At 43.3% G+C, this 22,909-nt stretch overlaps 1 protein-coding gene across 3 annotated transcripts in view; it reads right to left on the bottom strand.

Moving 5' to 3' along the window:
• tmem63c (transmembrane protein 63C) overlaps positions 1 to 22,909 on the bottom strand; it is a 312,913-nt gene that overhangs the window by 268,531 nt on the left and 21,473 nt on the right. The window contains exons 2-3 of one of the 3 annotated variants that reach the window (XM_043701472.1): positions 15,753 to 15,897; positions 15,210 to 15,234 (exon numbers count right to left, since the gene is read on the bottom strand). The exons of 1 other annotated variant lie outside the window; for it this stretch is intronic. The gene's annotated coding sequence lies outside the window, so the exon portion shown is untranslated. The remainder of the gene's footprint in view (positions 1 to 15,209; positions 15,235 to 15,752; positions 15,898 to 22,909) is intronic. One more of the 3 variants, XM_043701470.1, reaches the window with a different exon arrangement.

The raw sequence follows: 22,909 nt of genomic DNA on the forward strand, positions 1-22,909 counted from the left end.
GAGGTGTCCAACACTGAACACTACTCTAAATGCAGCCTCACTAACATCCTGCCAGACTACAACATAACGTCCCAACTTCTATACTCAATGCCCTGACTGATGAAGGCCAGTGTACCAAGCACCTTCTTCACTGCTCTATCTACCTGGGACTCCACTTTCAGAGAACCATGCACCTGAACTCCAAGATCTCTCTGTTTAACTACACTCTTTAAGACCCTATCATACACCTTGAATGTCCTACCTTGATTTGACTGTCCAATATACAAGACCTCACACTTACCTGCAGTAAACTCCATTTGTCATTTATTCCCCAGCTGATCAAGGTCCTGCTGCAATTTCTGAGAACCTTCCTCACTGTCCATGATACCAACTATTTTAGTGTCATCAGCAAACTTACTAATCATGCCTTGTACATTCTCATCCAAATCATTGATATCGACAACAAACAGCAATGGACCCAACACTGACCCCTGAGGCACTCCACTGACAAACGCCTCCAGTCCGACAAACATCCTTCCTCTATTACCCTCTGCTTCCTATCATCAAGCCAATTGTGTATCCAATTTGGTAGCTCCCCCTGGATGCCATGCAATCTAACCTTTCCAGAGCACCCTACCATCTAGAATGTTATCAAAGGCCTTACTGAAATCCACAAACACTATGTCTATCACCCTGCCCTCGTCAATCTTCCTGGTCACTTCATGAAAGAATGCTTACAAATTTGTGAGGCATGATCTTTGTGAGCCATGCTCACTACTCCTAATCAAACCCTGCCTTTCCAAATGCATTCTTATCCCTCAGAATCATCTCAAGTAACTTAGATGTTAATCTTACTGGTCTATAATTCCCAGGTGTTTCTTTGCAGCCCTTCTTGAATAAGGCCACAACATTCGCTACCCTCCAATCTTTCCAGACCTCACCCGCTACCAGTGGTGATGCAAAAACATTGGCCAGGGCCCCAGCAATTTCTCCTCTCACCTTTTGAAGTGTTCTTGGATATATCTGGCCAGGACCAGGAGATTTATTCACTTTTATACATTCTAATAAATCCAACACCTCCTCTACTGTGATATGGCCATGATCACTAACTTCCCCAAGTTCTCAAGTCTTCATGTCTTTCTCCATGGTAAACACAGAGGAGAAATATTCATTGAGGACCTCACCCACCTCCTGTGGTTCTATACAAACATTGGTCCACTTTGGTTCCTGAGGAGTCCTATTCTCTCTCTAGTTATTCTTTTTCCTTTAATATACTTAAAGAATCTTTTTTTGATCCACCTTAATCTTCTCAGCCAAAGCTATCATGTGCCCTCTTTTCACCTTCCTGATTTCCTTCTTCAGTACACTCCTGTATCCCCTATATATCTCCAGGGATCCCCTTGATCCCAGCTGCCTTAACCTGAGCAAATCCTCCTACTTTTCTCCGAGTAAAAGAATCTTGCCTCATTTCAGTCCTTTATTTTTAAAATGTTTCTCTTTCTTGCTATTTTCCCAACAAAAGAGGCTTACACCAGCTTTCTTTCACAAACTCAAAAACAACTCATTTGTTACAAAGAACAAAGAACAAAGAAACTTTACAGCCCAGGTACAGGCCCTTCAGCCTTCCAAGCCTGAACCAATCCAAATCTACTGTCTAAACCTGTCGGTCAATTCCTAAGCATTTGTATCCCTCTGTTCCCCACCTACTCATTCATCTGTCCAGACGCATCTTAAATGAATACGGGCCTGCCTCTACCACCTCTGCTGGCAACGCGTTCCAAACGCCCACCACCCTCTGTGTGAAGTACTTGCCACATGTATCCCCCTTAAACTTTTCACCTCTCAACTTGAACGCGTGACCTCTCGTTATTGAATCCCTCAACCGGGGATAAAGTTTGTCTCTATCCATTCTGTCTATACTCTTCATGATTTTGTAAATCTCAATCAGGTCACCCCACAATCTCCTTTTTTATAGTGAAAATAAACCTAATCTACTCAACCTCTCTTCATAGCTAGCACCTTCCATACCAGGCAACATCCTCGTAAACCTTCTCTGCACCCTCTCCAAAGCGTCCACATCCTTTTGGTAATGTGGTGACCAGAACTGTACACAGTATTCTAAATGTGGCCGAACCAATGTCTTGTACAATTTTAACATGACTTGCCAGCTCTTATACTCAATACCCCGTCCAATGAAGGCAAGCATACTATATGCCTTCTTGACCACTCTATCCACCCGTGCTGCAACCTTCAGTGTACAATGGAACTGCACTCTTAGATCTCTCTGCCCATCAACTTTTCCCAAGGCTCTTCCATTTATTGTATAACTTGCTCTTGAATTAGTCTTGCCTAAATGTATCACCTCACATTTGTCTGGATTGAAAGCCATCTGCCACTTTTCCACCCAACTCTCCAGTCTATCTATATCCTCCTGTATTCTCTGACAGTCCCTTATGCTTTGTGCCACTCCACCAATCTTTGTGTCATCTGCAAACTTGCTGATCATACAACAGTGCTCTCTTCCAAATAGTTTATGTATATTACAAACAACAGTGGCCCCAGCACTGACCCCTGTGGAACACCACTGGTCACCTTTCTCCATTTCGAGAAACTCCCTTCAACTACTACTCTCTGTCTCCTGTTGTTCAACCAGTTCTTTATCCACCTAGCTAGAACACCCTGCACATCATGTGACTTCACTTTCTCCATTAGTCTACCATGGGGAACCTTATCAAACACCTTACTAAAGTCCATGTATATGACATCAACAGCCCTTCCTTCATTGATCAACTTGGTCAATTCCTTGAAGAACTCTATTAAGTTGGTAAGGCACGATCTCCCCCGCACAAAACCATGTTGCCTATCACTGATAAGCTCATTCTTTTCTAAATATAAATAGATCTTATCCCTAAGTACCTTCTCCAACAACTTTCCCACCATCGACGTCAGGCTCACTGGACTGTAGCTACCCGGAATATCCCTACTACCATTCTTGTACAGGGGGACAACATGAGCAACTTTCCAGTCCTCCGGCACCTCACCTGTGTTTAAGGATGCCACAACGATATCTGTCAGGGCCCCAGCTATTTTCCCTCTCGCCTCCCTCAGCACCTGGGATAGATCCCATCTGGTCCTGGGGATTTGTCCACCTTAATAACCTCTAGCCTACCCAACACATCTTCCCTACTTATGCCAACGTGATCCAGACTAATCAAACTTTTATATCTAATCTCAACATTCATCATGTTCCTCTCCTCGTGAACACTGATGTAAAGTAATCATTCAGAATCTCTCCCATTCTCTCAGGTTTGACATACAGCCTTCCTTCATTATCTTTTAGTGGACCAATCCTTTCTCTAGTTACCCACTTGCTTCTTATATAAGAATAAAATTCTTTAGGATTTTCCTTAATTCTGCTGGCTAAAGCTAGTTCATGACCCCTTTTAGTCTATTCTACTGTTCAACATTAGACTATGTCCCTTAAACCCAAACTCACTGCTATGAAATATCTGGGGAAGTGCGCTGAGTTGCCAACAGTTTAATGGTTTAATTAAAGTATGCAAAATCTCTAGTGTTCTGTCTGATGGAATCAAATTCACAGAAAACACTGACTAGGTTCCTGTACTTCACAAGAAACACTATTTATGACAAATAAATAAATTCTCACCATGAAAAAGCAAATCAAAGGACCATCAACATATAACTCTATTAGTTTAAACTTTAATCCCCTTTTTAAAATTCCCACACATACAGACAGACACAGATAAGCACTGGTTTTATGGGTGGAGGCAAAAACACTGGGGAAACACAGTTCAATTGCACCAGTCTGCAGGATTGGTGAAATATTCCTTCTGCTTCTGAAGATCTTGTGTTCTCTGATCTCCAGATTCTTTCATTTCTTTGCAGTTGGCAGTGTGATTGGTACACTAATCACAAAGTATCTTAGTTAGTTGTTAATGGCAATAGTTTTCAGCAACTGTTGGCAGAGGATACTGACTTTCATCAGACTTTAGTTACTGTTACTGCAGAGACAGAACCTTTTTTTAATTCACTCGCAGGATGTGGGCATCTCTGGCTGGGCCAGCATTTATTACTCACCCCTAATCCCCAGATGGCAGTTAAAGGTTAACCACATTTCTGTGGGTCTGGAGTCACATGCAGGCTAGACCAGGTAAGGACAGCAGATTTCCTTCCCTAAAGGACATTCATGAATCCAGATGGGCTTATCAGACAATTGACAACTGTTTCATGGTCACCATGAGAGCCTTAATTCCAGATTTCTTTTATAGAGTTCAAATTTCACCATGAGTTGAGGCAGGATTTGAACCCAGAGCCCAGAACATTAGTTGAGTTTCTGGATTAACAATCCAGTGATAACAGCCTAAGCCTTAGCCTCCCCAAAGAGAGGTGCTTAGAAGGCCAGAGGCTTCTCTCGCTCCACTGTAAGTTATTCATCTGCCCGGGACCCAATCAGAGAGTTGTCAGGCTGATGACTTCTGACACATTTCATCACAAGATTTGTGACATACAAACAAAACACAAGATTTAAATTCATTCATCCGTCTTCACCCCACACCTCAGCACCGTCAAGAATGTTTATATTAAATATTTGAAACAATTGTAAGCTTCACATAGTCAGGAAGGACAAATCACATTCGGAGTGAGACACAACCCTAGTGCAGTTTGGGAATTGAGTGCCAAGGAGTAGAGATTCCCAGTTAGTAAATTTTTTTTTTAATGGGATAAATTGAAGCCCAAAATCGGAGGCCCAACACAAAGCAAATAGTAGTATCCAATAAATCTGTAAGTTCATTGGTTGGTAGGTGACTGTTAATTTGACTATCTATTACAGGTTACTTTCAGACTGAAGGTAAAAAGAGAAATATTTACACATTCCAAACTAAAAGTCCAATAGAAAATTAAAAAAAAAAAATCAGAACCAAGTAATTAAAATAGAGATGTAGGGCCAGGCAATATATTGTACATGCATGATGTGAGGGCTGATGGACCCCATTCCGGTTCATCATGGCCATACTTGCAATAAGTGCTGGTTCTTGGAGTTGGTGAGCAGGAGGGCTTTTGTGGCAATGTATTTTTATACACACAAAAGAGATCTTTTTATGAATAAGGTATATTTTTGAAATTAAAACAACAGGGAGAGATCATGTTTCTGGAGACAGTCACACCCCTTAGATTAACGACCTTGAATTTGGTCAGCGACAAGAGGATGTGACTACAAACAAGGCAAGTAGGGGAATCCAGGAAGTAGTGTTAAAGAGCCTCAACCCTTGAGCTTATCCAACATGTTTGAGATGTTAGCACCATGTGTGGACAAAAGCAAGCCGCATGGGGAGATGGGCAGACTGACTATTGCACCGTGCTATAGGGAGTCATTCTAGAGAGGGGGTAGAAAAGAGAAATGTAGTTGTAATCAGGGATATTATAGTCAGGAGAATAGACACTGGTCTCTGTGGCTAACTGTGGTTCATTTATCAAGATTATCTTATGCTTTTCAAGGCTGCCTGGCAGACTCCTAACCGTTTAACTCATTTCATTAACAAATTTGTTAAAGATACAGATCCTGTGCTTAAATTATACACAAATTTCCAGAAACCCCACACTGTGTTTTACCATCAGGACTCTCCTACATTCCATTTCCTACCTGGCTAATGTAGTACATCCCGGTGTACCTCTGTACATTACTTTACACTTCTTATGCAGTTTATAAGGTCCTCTTATTGTTCTTTCCTGTAAATCTGAGAACACTTGAGAAGGAAAGTCCTTCATCGAAACTTCAGCTGGTATGGAGTTGAATCCACGATGTTAACCCTACCCTGTACCACAAACTGGTCATCCAGTCAACTGGGCTGACTGAGCTCCACAAGTGTCTCAGTATTAACTGTCCCAGTTGTAAGGAGAGCAGAGTATGGGAGTAATGTGACGTTACAGAAGGGCCTTTTTCAACACTAACCCCTAAAACTAAGGTGCAGCCATTGAGCTCACATGGCAACTCTTGTTAGATGATGTTCTGACATGATGCATTTCATTGTTAAAAATAAAACAACACCAGGTTATAGTCCAACAGTTTTATTTGGAAGCACTAGCTTTCAGAACGCTGCTCCTTCACCAGGTGGTTGTGGAGTATAAGATCATGAGACACAGAATTTATAGCAAAAGGTTACAGTGTCGTGCAACTGAAATAATGTATCGAACAAACCTGGATTCTTTTAGAATGGGTTGCAGGTTTCAGTTCATTAATATGTAAATTCCAGAACTTCTTTTAGCTCATCTTCTCGAGATAACTTAAGGTTTTATTCCTAGGGAGTGTTGCTGAACAAAGAGACCTTGGAGTGCAGGTTCATAGCTCCTTGAAAGTGGAGTCGCAGATAGATAGGATAGTGAAGAAGGCGTTTGGTATGCTTTCCTTTATTGGTTCAGAGTATTGAGTACAGGAATTGAGAGGTCATGTTGCGGCTGTACAGGACATTGGTTAGGCCACTGTTGGACTATTGTGTGCAATTCTGGTCTCCTTCCTATCAGAAAGATGTTGTGAAACTTGAAAGGGTTCAGAAAAGATTCACAAGGATGTTGCCCGGGTTGGGGGATTTGAGCTATAGGGAGAGGCTCTACAGGCTGGGGCTGTTTTCCCTGGAGCGTCGGAGACTGAGGGGTGACCTTATAGAGGTTTACAAAATTATGAGGGGCATGGATAGGGTAAATAGGCAAAGTCTTTTCCCTGGGGTCGGGGAGTCCAGAACTAGAGGGCATAGGTTTAGGGTGAGAGGGGAAAGGTATAAAAGAGACCTAAGAGGCAACGTTTTCATGCAGAGGGTGGTACATGTATGGAATGAGCTGCCGGAGGAAGTGGTGGAGGCTGGTACAATTGCAACATTTAAGAGGCTTTTGGATGGATATATGAATAGGAAGGGTTTGGAGGGATATGGGCCGGGTGCTGGCAGGAGGGACTAGATTGGGTAGGGATATCTGGTCGGCATGGATGGGTGGAACCAAAGGGTCTATTGCCGTGCTGTACATCTCTATGACTCTATGACTCTACCTCAGCTCAGGAAATGCATTAAATATGTGAGGTCAGAGTCTGTCTGTATCCCAATCTTGAGTCAGACTGGTTTATTTCCAAATTGAAAATTACAAAATATTAACATGTATTGACTGCCTGCAGATTATACTATAACCTGGTATTGTGTGATTTTTAACTTTGTCCACCCCCGTCCAACACCCACTCCTCCACATCATGGCATTTCATTGTAGTATTGTGGAGAATGGTCTCCCTGCTCTGAGCAAAACTTTGGTCCAGGACTAAATTGGGTTCTTCCATGCTCTACAATATAATCCAGATGACAGGTAAGCACTAGGAAAAACTGGCCAGTCTGTCAGCCTCCCTCAGTAATTGGAACCATCAAAGCCAGCATCAGAATCCTTTGCACCAGAGACAGTGTACAATCTCAGCCAGCTAGTAACAATGGAATCTTATACATGACTGCATCTTATGTGAAACTGCTACTTTCAAGAAGAAGAGAAAAAAGTGTTAAAGCAGAGTGTGTGTAGTCAAATGGAATTGGAAGAGCCAAACCTTTGCAACAATTTTGACCTACAAGGGAGATAAGAGGAAGGTAGTGAGAAGTAACTTAGGAGGGTTGTGAGAAAAGTCAGATAACTCACCATGACTGAGAAAGGATCTCAGAGGATCTGGTGCTCAACAAGGGGAACAGCATTGAACAGGGCTGCACTGGGACTCTGGGAGTATTTCCTTCTAAGCAGCAACCGATAAAAGGAAGAGAAGCTCTAGTTGGAGTGGCTGGTTTGGGAGTGACCTTCTGGAGACCGGCTATGAGGTGAAAGTGCTGCTGTTGGGGTCAAAGTGCAAGCTTTGGTGAGCATCTGGCTTCGCTGCGAGGGGCGAGCAGCATTAAGGTTCAGAAAAGTAAGGTCTTTTTGTTTGATCTAATAGTCATTAGAAGGATAGCAACAGCAGTCAGTGGAGTGGTGTGCTCGTGTGAGTTTGTGGGAGATCAGGGAAAAGTCAACTGTCTCTTACAATAATATGTGCAAAATGTGTCCACCTATAGTTCTTCTCGAGAGAAAGCAACATCAGCAGCCAGATAAGTGGTGTCACAGTTGGCTCTATTGTACAGCAGAGAGGGTCCAAGTGTAAGTCAGTCATAGTGATAAGGAACACTGTAGTCAGGGACATAGACAGGTTTTTCTGTGGCTGTGAGTGAGACTCCAGGATGGTATGTTGTCGTCCTAGCGTCAGGGTCAAGGATTTCTTAGCAGGCACAGGACATTCTGAAAAAGGAGAGCGAGTAACCACTTTCATGGTTCATATTGGCACCAACATTGCAGAGGTGCGTAGGTTAAGTTATTTTATTTTACATTAGGATTAATCCTCAGCACAACATTGTGGGCCAAACAGCTGTACTTTTCTCTGTTCTAAGTTCTACGAATAGGGCCAAAGACAGAAGTGGGAAGTTGTGCGTACCTTGTGGAGATCGGAGAGGTGCTAAACGAATGTTTCTCATTAGTTTTCATTCAGGAAAAGAATATTGTAGAGGAGAAAGATGAGATATGAAATATTAGAATAGAAAGGATCGAGGTTAGTAAGGAAGAGGTGTTATCAATTATAGAAGGAGTGAAAGTAGACAAGTCCCCTGGGTCGGATGGGATTTTTCCGAGGATTCTCTGGGAAGCTAGGGAGAAGGTGGTGAAGACTTTGGCTTTGATCTTTGAGTTGTCATTGTCTACAGGTTTAGTACCACAGGACTGGAGGATTGCAAATGTTGTGCACTTGTTCAAGAAGGGCAGTAGAGATGACCCAGGTAATTATAGACCAGTCAGCCTTACTTCTGTTGTAGGAAAAGTTTTGGAAAGGATTATAAGAGATAGGATTTATAATCATCTGGCAAGCAACAATTTGATTTTAGATAGTCAACATGGTTTCATCACTGGCAGGTCATGTCTCACAAACCTCACTGAGTTTTTTGAGAAGGTGACCAAGCATGTAGATGAGGGTAAGGCAGTTGATGTGGTATACATGGACTTCAGTAAAGTCTTTGTTAAGGTTCCACATGGTAGGCTGCTGGAGAAAATGCAGAGGCACTGGATTGAGTGTGATTTAGCAGTTTGGATTAGAAACTGGCTTTCTGTAAGAAAGCAGCGAGTGGTTGTTGATGGAAAATATTCAGCCTGGAGTCCGGTTACCAGTGGTGTGCCATAAGGATCTGTTTTGGGACCACTGCTGTTTGTCATTTTTATAAATGACATAGATGCACACATAGGTGGATGGATTAGTAAATTTGCAGATGACACTATAGTCGGTGGAGTAGTGGACAGTGTGGAAGAATGTTACAGGTTGCAGGGGGACTTGGATAAACTGCAGAATTGGGCTGAGAGGTGGCAAATGGAGTTCAATGCAGCTAAATGTGAGGTGATGCACTTTGGGAAGAATAACAGGAAGGCAAAGTACTGGGTCGATGGAAAGATTCTTGGTAGTGTGGAGGGATCTTGGAGTCCCATGTACATACATCCCTGAAAATTGCCACCCAGGTGGATAGTGCTGTTAAGAAGGCATACGGTGTGTTAGGTTTCATTCGTAGAGGGATTGAGTTCTAGAACCGTGACGTCATGCTGCGACTATACAAAACGCTAGTGCGGCCACACTTGGAATATTGTGTACAGTTCTGGTCGCTCCATTACAGGAAGGATGTAGAAGCACTGGAAAAGGTGCAGAGGAGATTTACCAAGATGTTACCTGGTCTGAAGGGAAGCTCTTATGAAGAAACGCTGAGAGATTTGGGTCTGTTCTCATTGGAAAGAAGAAGGCTAAGGGGGAATTTGATAGAGACATATAAGATGATCAGAGGATTAGATATGGTAGACAGTGAGAGTCTTTTTCCTCGGATGATGAAATCGGCTTATACGAGGGGGCATAGCTGCAAATTGAGGGGTGAGAGATTTAAGACAGATGTCAGAGGCAGGTTCTTTACTCAGAGAGTGGTAAGGGCGTGGAATACCCACCTTCTAGCTCAGCACCGTCCCCATTACCTGTTCTTCCTATCTATCTCCCTTTCAACCTATCCACTCCACCCTCCTCTCTGACCTATCACCTTCACCCCCACCCCCATTCACCTATTGTACTCTATGCTACTTTCTCCCCATCCCCCTCTCATTTATCTATCCACTCTGCAGGCACCTGCCTCTATTCCTCATGAAGGGCTTTTGCCCGAAACGTTGATTTTCCTGTTCCTCGGATGCTGCCTGATCTGCTGTGCTTTTCCAGCACCACTCTAATCTAGACTCTGATCACCAGCATCTGCAGTCATTGTTTTTACCTTGCCAATGTAGTTAACTCAGCCACATTAGGGAGTCTTTGGATAAGCACATGGATGAGGATGTGCTTAGATTAGTTCACAGGTCAGCAAAACATCGAGGGCCGAAGGGCCTGTTCTGTGCTGTGTAGGGGGATGGGCTTAGATTAGTTCACAGGTCGGCGCAACATTGAGGGCCAAAGGGCCTATTCTGCGCTATATTGTTCTCTGTTCTATGTTCTACTCTAAGGCTGTGCCCTTGGATCCTACTCTCTCCTACCAATGGAAACATCTTTCCAACATCCACTCTGTCTAGGCCATTCAGTATTCTGTATGTTTCAATTAGATTCCACCCCCCCCACATCCTTATAAACTTCATCAAGTATCAACCCAGAGTCCTCAAACGTTCCTCATATATTAAGTTTTTCATTCCTGGGACCATTATCGTGAACCTCCTCTGAACACGCTCCAGTATATCCTTCCTGAGATATGGAGCCCAAAACTGTGAATAATCCTTTAAATTGGCCTGACCAGAATCTTACAGAGCCTCAGAAGTACACTCCTGCTTTTATATTCAAGTCCTCTCAAAATAAATGCCATATTGCATTTACCTTCCTAACTACTGACTCAACCTGCAAGTCTACCTTGAGAGAATCCTGGATAGAACTCCAAGTCTCTTTGCTCTTCAGATATCTGAATTTTCTCCCCATTTAGAAAATAATCCATGCCTCCATTCTTCTTACCATAGTGCATGACCTCATGCTTTCTCACGTTGTACTCTATCTGCCACTTCTTTGCCGACTCTCCTAACCTGTACAAATCCTTCTGTAGCCTCCTACCTCCTCAATGCTACCTGTCCCTCTACCTACCTTTGTATCATCTGCAAATAGAGCCAGGTGCCCTCAATTCTTTCATCTGTACAAAGTCAAAAGTTGTGTTCTGAACACTGAGCTTTGCAGAACACCACCAGTCACCGGCAGCCATCCTGAGAAGGACCCTTTTATCCCCACACTTTCCTTCTGCAAGACAAACAAACTTTCATCCATGCTAGCATCTTGCCTCTAACACTATGGACCCTTATCTGCCTCAGTAGCCTCCTGTGCAACACCTTGTCAAAAGCCTTCTTGAAGTCCAGGTAGATAAAATCCATTGGCTCACTTTGGTCTGACCTGCTCATTACTTCCTCAAAGAATTCTAGAAGATCTGTCAGCCATGACCTCCCCTGATGAAACCATGGTGACTTTGCCCTATTTTACCATACACCTCCAAATATTCAGAAATCTCATCCTTTACAATGGATTCCAGGTTCTTACCCACAACCAAGGTTAGATTAATCGGCCTGTAATTTTCCGCCTTTTGCCTTACTCCCTTTTTAAACAGGGGTGTCACGGTAGCGATTTTCCAGGGATCCTCCCTGACTCTAGTGATTCCTGAAAGATCACCACTAACGCCTCCATTATCTCTTCAGCCACCTCCTTTGGAACTCTGGTGTGTAGTACATCTAGTCCAGGTGACTTATCCATCTTCAGGCCATTCAGTTTTTCTCTAGCACCTTCTGCTTGGTGATGGCCATCATACTCAGTTCTGCCCCCTCACTCTCTTGAATTTTTGGGATATTACTCATGTCTTCCGCCATGAAGACTGACGTAAAGTAATTATTCAGTTCCTTAGCAATTTCCTTGTTCCCCACTACTATTTCTCCAGTGCCATTTTCCAGTGGCCCAATGTCCACTTTTGCCTCTTTTTGGCCCTTTATAAACCAAAAGAAACTCTTACAGTTTTCCTTTACATTACTAGCTAGCTTACCCTCATTTTTAATTTTTTTTGGTGCCCTCTCTTGAGTTAATAACTTCTCCTGAGTTCTCCTTCCCTATCATTTCTTTCATATTTTTCCACGCAGGTGAATCCAATTCTACAGATGTTAACCTGCTGCTTTGTTTCCCAGTGGGGACATTTTACCCTTCTCTTTAAAATCCTGTTGACCAGCCTATTTACCCTTTTCACGAGAACATTGCTCTCGGCTCAGGTCAGATGGAGACTGTCCTAACGGTACAGATCCTTCGTGTTCCAATGCTGGTGCTGGTGCTGGTGCTGGTGCTGGTGCTGGCGCCCCATGAAAAGGAACCCCTCTTCCCTGCACCACTCTTTTAGCTACGTGTTTACTTACTTTATTCTCGTGTCCCTATGCCAAACTGCACATGGCTCAGACAGTAATCCGGAGATTATAACCCTGGAGGACCTGTTCTTTAATTTAGTTCCTGATAATCCCTGAACAGGTCATCTTTCTTTGTCTTGCCTATGTTGTTTGTTCTAGTGAGGACCACAACAATTGGGTCCTCCCCTTCCCTCGCCAATATTATTTCAAGCCAGCCAGAGATATCCCTTACCCTGGCATTGGGCAGGCAACACACTAGGCAGAACTCTTGATCCTGCTTACAAAGTATACTCTATCCCCCAAATTATATAGACCCCTACAACTACGACTTGTCCTTTTGCTCCCCCCACTTGAATGGCCTCCCATACCAGAGTGCTGTGGTCAATTGGCTCATCATCCCTGCAGCCCTCTTCCTCATCCACACTGGGAACAAGTACCCCGTACCTGTTGGACAAGATCAAGAGCTAAGGCTCCTCTGTTCCTGACTGCAGGATCCCTCAACCTGCCTGAATCACAGTCACACCCTACTGGCCCTGGCCACTGACCAAAGTTGAGGTATTTAACTACCAGGTGTGTCTGCCTCCTGAAACACAGCGTCCAGGTAACTCTCCTCCTCCTGGATGTGCTGCAGTGCTTGAAGCTCGGATTCCAGATCATCAACTCTGAGCTGGAGTTCTTCCAGCAACCAACACTTACTGCAGATGTGGTCACTGCCATTCACAATGGGATCAGCCAGCTCCCACATCATACAGCTACAAGTCATCATCTGTCCAGCCATTTGTACTTAATTACTTTTTAAATGTACATTTTTTTTGTAATGAGTTAATAACATTTATTAATACTTCTTAATTTATTAATAGTACTGCCTCAGGATAATAGCCACTGCTATGGACAGGATTTCATGGTCACAGGAATGTGCTGGCAGACAGCAAGCTGGTTTGAAGTGTGTCCATTTCAACGCCAGAAGTAGCTGAAATAAGGTAGGTGAGCCTGCAGCATGGATAGGTACCTGGGACTTCGATGTTGTGGCCATTTTGGAGACATGGATAGAGCAGGGTCAGGAATGGATGGTTTAAATCTTTCATTAAGATCAGGGAAGGCGGTAAAACAAGGGAAGGCTGGCTTTGTTAGACAAGGACAGTAAAACGGTTGGATGAAGGAAATTTTGACGAGGACTCGTCTACTGAGGTAGTATAGGAGGAGAGGTCGCACTGCTGGGAGATTTTTATGGGTCTCCACAGAATTCCAGGGATGTGGAGGAGAGGACCAGTAAAACGATTCTGGGTAGGAGCGAAAGGAGCAGGGTGGTCATTGTGGGGAACGCTAACTTTCCCAACATTAACTGGAAATGCTTTAATTCTATTACGTCGGATGGATCGGTTTTTGTCCAATGTGTGCAAAAGGGTTTCCTGACACATATGTCGAAGGACCAACAAAAGGGGAGGCCACTCTGGATCTGGTGCTTGGTAATGAACCAGGCCAGGTGTTTGATTTAGTGGTAAGTGAGTACTTTGGAAAGTGACCATAATTCAGTTATGTTTAGTTTAGTGATGGAAAGGGGTAGGTACATGAGGGCAAGAGTTATCGATGGGGGTAGGGCAATTATAATGCAATTAGGCAAGACTTGGGACGCATAAAATGGGGTAGTAAAATGCAGGGGATGGAGACAATCAAAATGTGGAGCTGGCTTAAGGAACAGATATTGCGAGTCCTTGATAGATATGTCCCTGTCAGGCAGGGAGAAGTGATAACGTAAGGGAATTGTGGTTTACTATAGAAATTGCATCTCTTGTTAAATGGAAGAAGGAGGCTTATGTGACGATGAGATAAGATGGTTCAGATGAGGTGATGGAGAGTTACAGATCAGCTAGGAAGGATTTAAAGAGAGAGTTAAGAAGAGCAATGAGAGGACATGAGCAATCTTTAGCAAATAGAATAAAGGAGAACCCTAAAGCTTTCTATAGGTATGTTAGGAATAAATGGATGATTAGGGTAGGAATAGAGCCAGTTAAAGACAGAAGTGGGAAGTTGTGTGTGGACCCTCTGGAGATCAGCGAGGTGCTAATCGAATATTTTTCAATGGTTTTCACTTAGGAAAAGGAGAATATTGTAGAGGAGAAGAATGGCGTACGAGATATTAGACTAGAAAGGATCGAGGTTAGTAAGGAAAAGATGTTATCAATTCTAGAAGGAGTGAAAGTAGACAAGTCCCCTGGGCCAGATAGGATATATCTGAGGATTCTCTGGGAAGCTAGGGAGGAGGTGTTGGAGCCTTTGGCTTTGATATTTGAGTTGTCATTGTCTACAAGTTTAGGACCACAGGACTGGAGGATTGCAAATGTTATGCCCTTGTTCAAGAAGGGCAGCAGAGATGACCCAGGACTTTGTCCCAATGGAGAAGGAACAGCAATATAATTTCAAGTCAGGATGGTGTGTGGCTTTGAGGGGAACTTGTAGGCAGTGGTGTTCCCATGCATCTCTGCTCCACTCCATCTAAATTGAAGAATTAGAAGATTTAGAAGGTGCTGCCCAATGTGTCTTGGTGAGGGATGGAATTGCAGGAGACAGTTGCATATAGTACTAGATTGACAAGACGGCACCAAGTGAGGTAGATCCTGCTGGAACACATTCTTCCTCTTTTGAAGAATGTTGGTCAGCTCATTATGGAGGATAAGACTGGACACTGTGGCTACTGGTAACAACAGAAGAGTTACAAAGATATTTCATTGTTATGGTTTTTTATAACTCACCAGTATCAATCTTATACTTCTGCAGCTAGTTTTAAGAAAAGAGAGAAAAAAATCACTGCAGACCTTACATTTACTTTGAAGACCTGAAGCATCCATCAATCCAATTCACCAATCTTTCCCTGAACTTGTGGTTAATGTGGAGGGAAGCTGAATAGTTGGTGTGTAACAGTAAGCACTCGCCAAATTCAAAACTCAAGTCTGTACCACGCAAACATGTAACCTCATCATTGTATCCTAGAACATAGAACGTTACAGCGCAGTACAGGCCATTCGGCCCTCGATGTTGTGCCGCCCTGTGAAACCAATCTGAAGCCCATCTAACCTACACTATTCCATTCTCCTCCATATGCCTATCCATTTAAATGCCCTTAACGTTGGCGAGTCTACTACTGCTACAGGCAGGCCATTCCATGCTCCTACTACTCTCTAAGTAAAGAAACTACCTCTAACATCTGTCACCCCTCAGTGTAGTGAGTGGATACCAAATCAGATAGATCCGCTTAGCACACAGTGACAGTGATCCAAGTTCGAATAGCCAATTACCTGCTTGATGGTGATAGCCAAGGTCTTTGAACTGCTGTCGAAGTTTCTTCGGTGGCTGCAGCAATAATTCAGCAACAAACCCTCAATTTCTTAATATGAAAGCAAGCTGGAAGATTGGATGCTGTTGGTACAGTTTTAACACTGCCTGTTAATTGAAAAAGATGGAAGAAATTTATGGATTTCAAGGAAGTGGTGGTAATTTAACCCTTGCAGCCTGTTCTGACATTAAAATCATGGCTGACCTGTATTATAACCTCTCTCCCTATTTTTATTCCAAATGGTTTGGAAACTTCACCTAACAGAAGTTTCTCCATCTCAGTTTTGAAAATTACAATTGATTTCAAATTGTGTGGTTAGCGCTGCTGCTTCACAGCGCCAGGGATCTCGTTCGATTCCAACTTTGGGTAACATAGATAGAACATAGAACATAGAACAATACAGCACAGAACAGGCCCTTCGGCCCATGATGTTGTGCCGAACATTTGTCCTAGCTTAAGCACCCATCCATGTACCTATCCAATTGTAACTGTCTGTGTGAAACTTCCACACGTTTCCCTGTGTCGGGTGCTCCGATTTCCTCCCACAGTTCAAAGGTGTGCAGTTAAGTGAATTGGCAATGCTAAGTTTTTCATAGTGCCCATGGATGTGTAGGAGGTGGGTCACCCATAGAAAATGCAGGGTTACAGGGGTAGGCTGGAGGGAGATGCTCTTTGGAGATTCAGTGTGGACTCAGCAGGCCAAATCTCCTTTCTCCATTGTGTGAATAACTGGTTCTGACATCACTCTTGAACAACTGCCTTCATTAAAACATAGAATCCCTAGGAAGGAGGCCAGTTGGCCCATCAAGTCTGCACCAACCCTCCCCCGAATCCTGCAACCCCACATTTACCATGACTAATCCACCTAGTCTACATATCCCTGAACATACGGATAATTTTGGCATGACTGACCAAGCCACCTAATCTGCACATCTTTGAACTGTGGGAAGAAACCAGAGCACCCAGTAGAAACCCACTCAGATACAGGGTAAACTCCCGCTGCATGTTGGAATCAAACCCAGGTCCCTGGTGCTGTGAGGCAGCAGTGCTAACCACTGAGCCAATGTGCTGCCCAACATTAGGTTATACATCTAAGTTCTGGAATATTCCACTTGAGAAAATGGTTTCACTCTATAAATCATGTTAAATTGTTTAAACATAAAACCATAAGACACAAGACACAGGAGCAGAATTATGTCATTCAATCATGTCTGGTACATTTCCCAACTCCATTCTTCTGCTTTCTCCCTATTACCCTGATTCACTTACAAATCAAGAACTTTTGTATCCCAGTCTTAAATATACCACAGCCCTCTGAAGCAATGAGTTCCACAGATTAACCACCCTCCGGCTGAAGAAATTCCTCCTCATCTTAGTTCTATAGGGTCATCCCTTCACTCTGAGGCTGTGCCCTTGGGTCCTAGTCTCTCTTATTAGTGGAAATGTCACCTCCACGTTCACTCTACCCAGGCCTCTCAGTATCCTGTAAGTTTCAATCAAATACCCCCTCATCCTTCCAAAGTCCGAGTGCAGACCTAGCGTTCTCAACCATTCCTCATATGATAAGTCCTTCATCTCTGAAATCTTGATTAGATTAGATTAGATTACTTACAGTGTGGAAACAGGCCCTTCGGCCCAACAAGTCCACACCGACCCGCCGAAAAGCAACCCACCCAGACCCATTCCTCTACATTTATCCCTTCACCTAACACTACGGGCAATTTAGCATGGCCAATTCACCTAACCTGCACATTTTTAGACTGTGGGAGGAAACCGGAGCACCCGGAGGAAACCCACGCAGACACAGGGAGAATGTGCAAACTCCACACAGTCAGTTGCCTGAGGTGGGAATTGAACCCGGGTCTCTGGTGCTGTGAGGCAGCAGTGCTAACCACTGTGCCACTGTGCCGCCCCAATCATTCTTCTAAAGCTCCTCTGGAGCCCCTCAAATGCCAGCACATCCTTCCTTAGATACAAGACTGAAAACTGCTCACAATATATCCAAATGCAGTCTGACCAGAGCCTTTTACAGCCTCAGCAGTACATTTCTGCTCTTGTGTTCTAGCCTTGAAATGAATGCAACATTGCATTTGCCTTCCTAACTGCTAACTGACCCTGTACAGTAACCTTAAGAGAATTCTGAATTAGGACTCCCAAGTTCCTTTGTACTTCAAATTTCCTTGTTTAGAAAATAGACTATGCCTTGATTCTTTCTACCAAATAACCTCACACTTTCCCACATTGTATTCCACCTGCCAGTTCTGTGTCACTCTCTTAGCTTGTTCAAGTCCTTCTACAGCCTCCCCACATCATCAATACCTGCCCCTCCCTCATCTTTGTGTCATCTGCAAACGTTGCAACAATGCCCTCAGTTCCTTCGTCTGACATCTGCAGACCTCCACTCATCATCCTGAGTGTCATCCTGAGAAACACCTTTTCATCCCTTCTCTCTGCCTCTGCCAGTCAGCCAATCCTCTCTCCATACCAATACCTTTCCCTGAACACCATGGTTTCTTATCTTACTTAGCAGCCTGTTGCATGGCACCTTGTCAAAGCCCTTCTGGAAATCCAAGTCGAACACAACCACTGGCCTCCTCAAAGAATTCTGACAGATTTGCCGGGCATGACCTTCCCTTGATGAAGCTGTGCTGACTCAGCCCTATTTTACCATGCACTTTCAAGTACTCCACAATCTCATCCTTAATAATGGACTCTAAAATCTTTACCAATGACCAAGGTCAGGTTAACTGGCCTATAGTTTCCTGTCTTCTGCATCCCTCTCTTCTTAAACAGAAGTGTTACGTTAGCCATTTTCCAGTCCTCTGGGACCCTCCCGGACTCCAGTGATTCCTGAAAATCACCACCAATGCCTCCACAATCTCCTCAGCTATCTCCTTCAGAACTCTGGGGTGTAGTCAATCTGGTCCGGGTGATTTATCCACTTTCAGACCTTGCAGCTTCCCCAACGCCTTCTCCTAAGTGATGGTCACTCCACTCATCCCTGCCCCTGACTCTATTTAAGGTCTGGTCTGCTGCTTGTGTCTTCCATCATGATGGAGAAAGTGAGGTCTGCAGATGCTGGAGATCAGAGCTGAAAATGTGTTGCTGGAAAAGCGCAGCAGGTCAGGCAGCATCCAGGGAACAGGATCCTGGATGCTGCCTGACCTGCTGCGCTTTTCCAGCAACACATTTTCAGCTCTTCCATGACAACTGATGCAAAAACAGCTTCTTCCCCGCTGTTATCAGACTTATGAACAGACCTCTCATGTATTAGAGTTGATCCTTCTCTGCAGTTTCTCTGAAGCGGTAACACAATATTCTGCATTCTATTCTATTAGCTTGATGGGGAGAAAATGAGGACTGCAGATGCTGGAGGTTAGAGTAGAGAGTGTGTTGCTGGAAAAGCACAGCAGGTCAGGCAGCATCCAAAGAGCAGGAGAATCAACGTTTCGGGCAAAAGCCCTTCAACAGGAATGAATCTCATTCCAGCACCACACTCTCAACTGTTACATTAATTTACCTATGTAAGGTATGAATCATCTGGTTAGCATGTAAAACAATACTTCTCACCATATCTTAGTACATGTAACAAAAATAAATCAAACCAAAAATCAAAAATACTTGTACAGTTCTATTGCCTTTTCTTTGTTCCCCATTACTACTTTTCCTGCCCCAATTTCCAGGAGCCCAATGTCCACATTGCCTCTCTCTTACTTTCTAGATATCTAAAAAAAACTTGAAATTTTCTTTTATATTACTAGCTAACTTACTCTTCTCCTCACTGATTGTTTTCTTCTTTAGTTGTCCTCTGCCTGTTTTTAAAGGCACTTGAGACTACTAGACTGGATGGGATTGAGGTTTATAAGGAGGAGGTGTTAGCAATTCTGGAAAGTGTAGAAATAGATCAGTCCCCTGGGCCCGATGGGCCTGATTCTCTAGGAAGCCAAGGAGGAGATTGCAGAGCCTTTGGGTTTGATCTTTATGTCATCACTGTCTACAGGAATAGTGCCAGAAGACTGGAGGATAGCAAATGTTGTTCCCTTGTTCAAGAAGGGGAGTAATTAAACCTGGTAATTATAGACCTGTGAGCCTTACTTTGGTTGTAGGTAAAGTGTTGGAAAGGATTCGAAGAGATATGATTTATAATCATCTAGAGAGGAGTAATTTAATTAGCGATAGTCAACATGGTTTTGTGAAGGGTAGGTCGTGCCTCACAAACTTTAGTGAGTTCTTCGAAAAGGTGACCAAACAGGTGAATGAGGGTAAAGCGGTTGATGTGGTGTATATGGATTTCAGTAAGGTGTTTGATAAGGTTTCCTACAGTAGGCTATTGCACAAAATACAGAGGCATGGGATTGAGGGTGATTTCCAGGTTTGGATCAGAGATTGGCGAGCTGAAAGAAGACAGAGGGTGATGATTGATGGGAAATGTTCATCCTTGGAGTTCAGTTACTAGGGGTGTACAGCAAGAATCTGTTTTGGGGCCACTGCTGTTTGTCATTTTTATAAATGACCTGGGATGGGGGCATAGAAGGATGGGTTAGTAAACACTGAGGTCAATAGAGTTGTGGACAGTGCCAAAGGATGTTGCTCCCCCTTGAATGGCTTATGGTCAGTTTGCTCATCCTCCCTCCAGCTGACACTCTCATCCACACAGGGAGCAGGAATCTCAATCCTGTTAGACAGGGTCGAAGGCTAAGGCTCCTCCAGCACTATCTCCTGGATCACACGACCTACCTCACTTGAAGTCACACCTTCCTGTCCCTGACCACTGACTGAGATTGAGGTATTTAATCTCAGGGGTGTGACTGCCTCCTGAAACACAGCATGCAAGTAACTCTCCCTCTCCCTGATGTACCGCAATTTTCAAAACCCTGAGCTGGAGTTCCTCAAGCAACAACACTTGCGACAGAAATAGTCACTATGAACCACAATGAGGTCCACCAACTCCCACAGCACACAGATACAACACATCCTACATCTCTAAAATTAAGAACAAAATAAGAAAAACTAATCTTCAAAATTTTCCTTCTGGCATTTTAATTTGTAGTCTGTAATACTTCCTGTATTTAGCTTCAGTCAGAAAGTAACCTATTATAGATAGTCAAATTAGTAGCTACTGCCAACCAATAAACTTATGGTTTATCTGTTCTTATGGCCGAGGGCAGACCAATCAAAACATTCTTAAGCAGGCAATCTGGGCCATAACTTTGCAATTTGTTTCAGTAAGTGTACAGTGAAAATTAACTGGAGTAAGTTAGCTAGGTTGACTACCAGGTTTTAAAAATTTATTCACAAAATTACACAATAAAACACACAGAACAGAATAAAGAACCCCTACAGAACTCAGTCCATCCAAACTAGATTTAATTATGCTTCTCCGAATACACACAACAGTCCCAATAAGCAAACCCCACTTAAGAAACAGTAAAAATGGAACAAATGCTTACAGGGCAGAAGTTAGAACGTCAGAAAGAGAGAGAGTTTTTTGCAGCCTGTTCACACAGTCCACTGCTGAACTTCTAACTAGTTCTGGACTGAACTGCTCAGCTAGAGAGCTGACCACTCCCCGTTCTTTATACAGGTCACTTCTAAAACATGACCACTCTGGCCTGAAGTCTCATCTGTTTATGTATAAACAAAAAGGCCTCTCAATACCCTTAAATCTCTGTCCCAAACCAGTCTAATTGGAACCAGGAGCTGTTTAGGAACCCTCTGAAAAAACCAAGGACACAGCGTTCCTTGAGAAAAGGAACAGCTTTTAGGAAAAAAGGGACCAGCTTTGTGACACCTCCCCACTTAAAAATAGCCATCAATATCAAAAGATGGCTTCATTTTTAAAATCCTTCAAAAACAAACTAGTTAGTAGTCTAAAACACACATATACACTATACTAACTACATACATGCAAACATGCAAAGCCTCATGCAAATCTAAGCCGTGACACACCTGCCACCGAAGCCTCTGTATCTCATTTGAGTCGCGATAATGAATTGGCAATCACATTTTTGCGAGCTGCCACATACACAATTGTCAAAGTGAACGGCTGCAACAACAAACTCCATCTGAACAGACTGGATTTTTTGTCCTTAAATGTTTCCACAAATGTCAGTGGGTTATGATCAGTGCATATGATTGTCTCAGATGCATTGCTGGTAATATAAACACTGAAATGTTGTAATGCCAACACCAAGCTTAAAGTCTCTTTCTCCACTGTTGAATACTTCTGTTGATGAATGTTCAACTTCCTGGAAAAATACCCAATGGGTCTTTCTATTCCCTCGTCATCCTCCTGCAGCAGCACCACACTGACACTCACATTACTAGCATCGATAGCCATTTTGAAAGGCTTTGTGTAATCTGGGGTGGCTAATCTTGTGTTTTCGCATTTTGTGGGGCATTTGTCCATGTTCAATAACATGGCCCAGGAAGGTGACTTGGGGTTTGGCAAATTCACTGTTAGCTAGATTTACCATCAAGTCTGCCTTCCGAAGTTGATCAAACAAGTCTGATAAATGCTGTAAATGTCCCTTCCATGAGTGACTAAAAATCACCAGGTCATCAATGTAAACAGCACAATTGGGTGACCCCACAATGACCTTATTAGTCAGTCTCTCAAATGTGGCTCGGGAATGTTTTTCATATCGAATGGCATGATTTTGAACTGATTTGGTCCACTTGGCATCACAAAAGCTGAAATTGCCCTAGCTGTCTCTGACAGAGGTACTTGTCAGTAGCCTCTGAGCAAATCCAATTTAGAAATGCAAGTTGCTTGTCCCACCTTTTCGACACAGTCCTCCAACCGTGGGGAATTGGAAATGCATCAGTCTTTGTAACAGTGTTGACTTTGCAACAGTCCACACATAACTGTTAGTTGCCATCTGGCTTTGGTATGAGCTCTGGTCAATGTAACTCACTTTGATTATGCCACCTTGGAGCATGCGCTCTATCTCCTTCTGAACCTGTGCCAACTTCAGAGGGCGATGCCTATAAGGATGTTGCTTAATTGGAACAGCATCTCCTATATCTACATCATGCACAATTAAGTTAGTACTTCCCAGTTTATTTCCACATATCTCCCCATATGATAATAATAATTCTTTCAGGTCATTTTGATTT

This window comes from Chiloscyllium plagiosum, chromosome 12 (assembly GCF_004010195.1).
Source record: "Chiloscyllium plagiosum isolate BGI_BamShark_2017 chromosome 12, ASM401019v2, whole genome shotgun sequence".
Lineage (NCBI taxonomy): Eukaryota > Metazoa > Chordata > Chondrichthyes > Orectolobiformes > Hemiscylliidae > Chiloscyllium > Chiloscyllium plagiosum.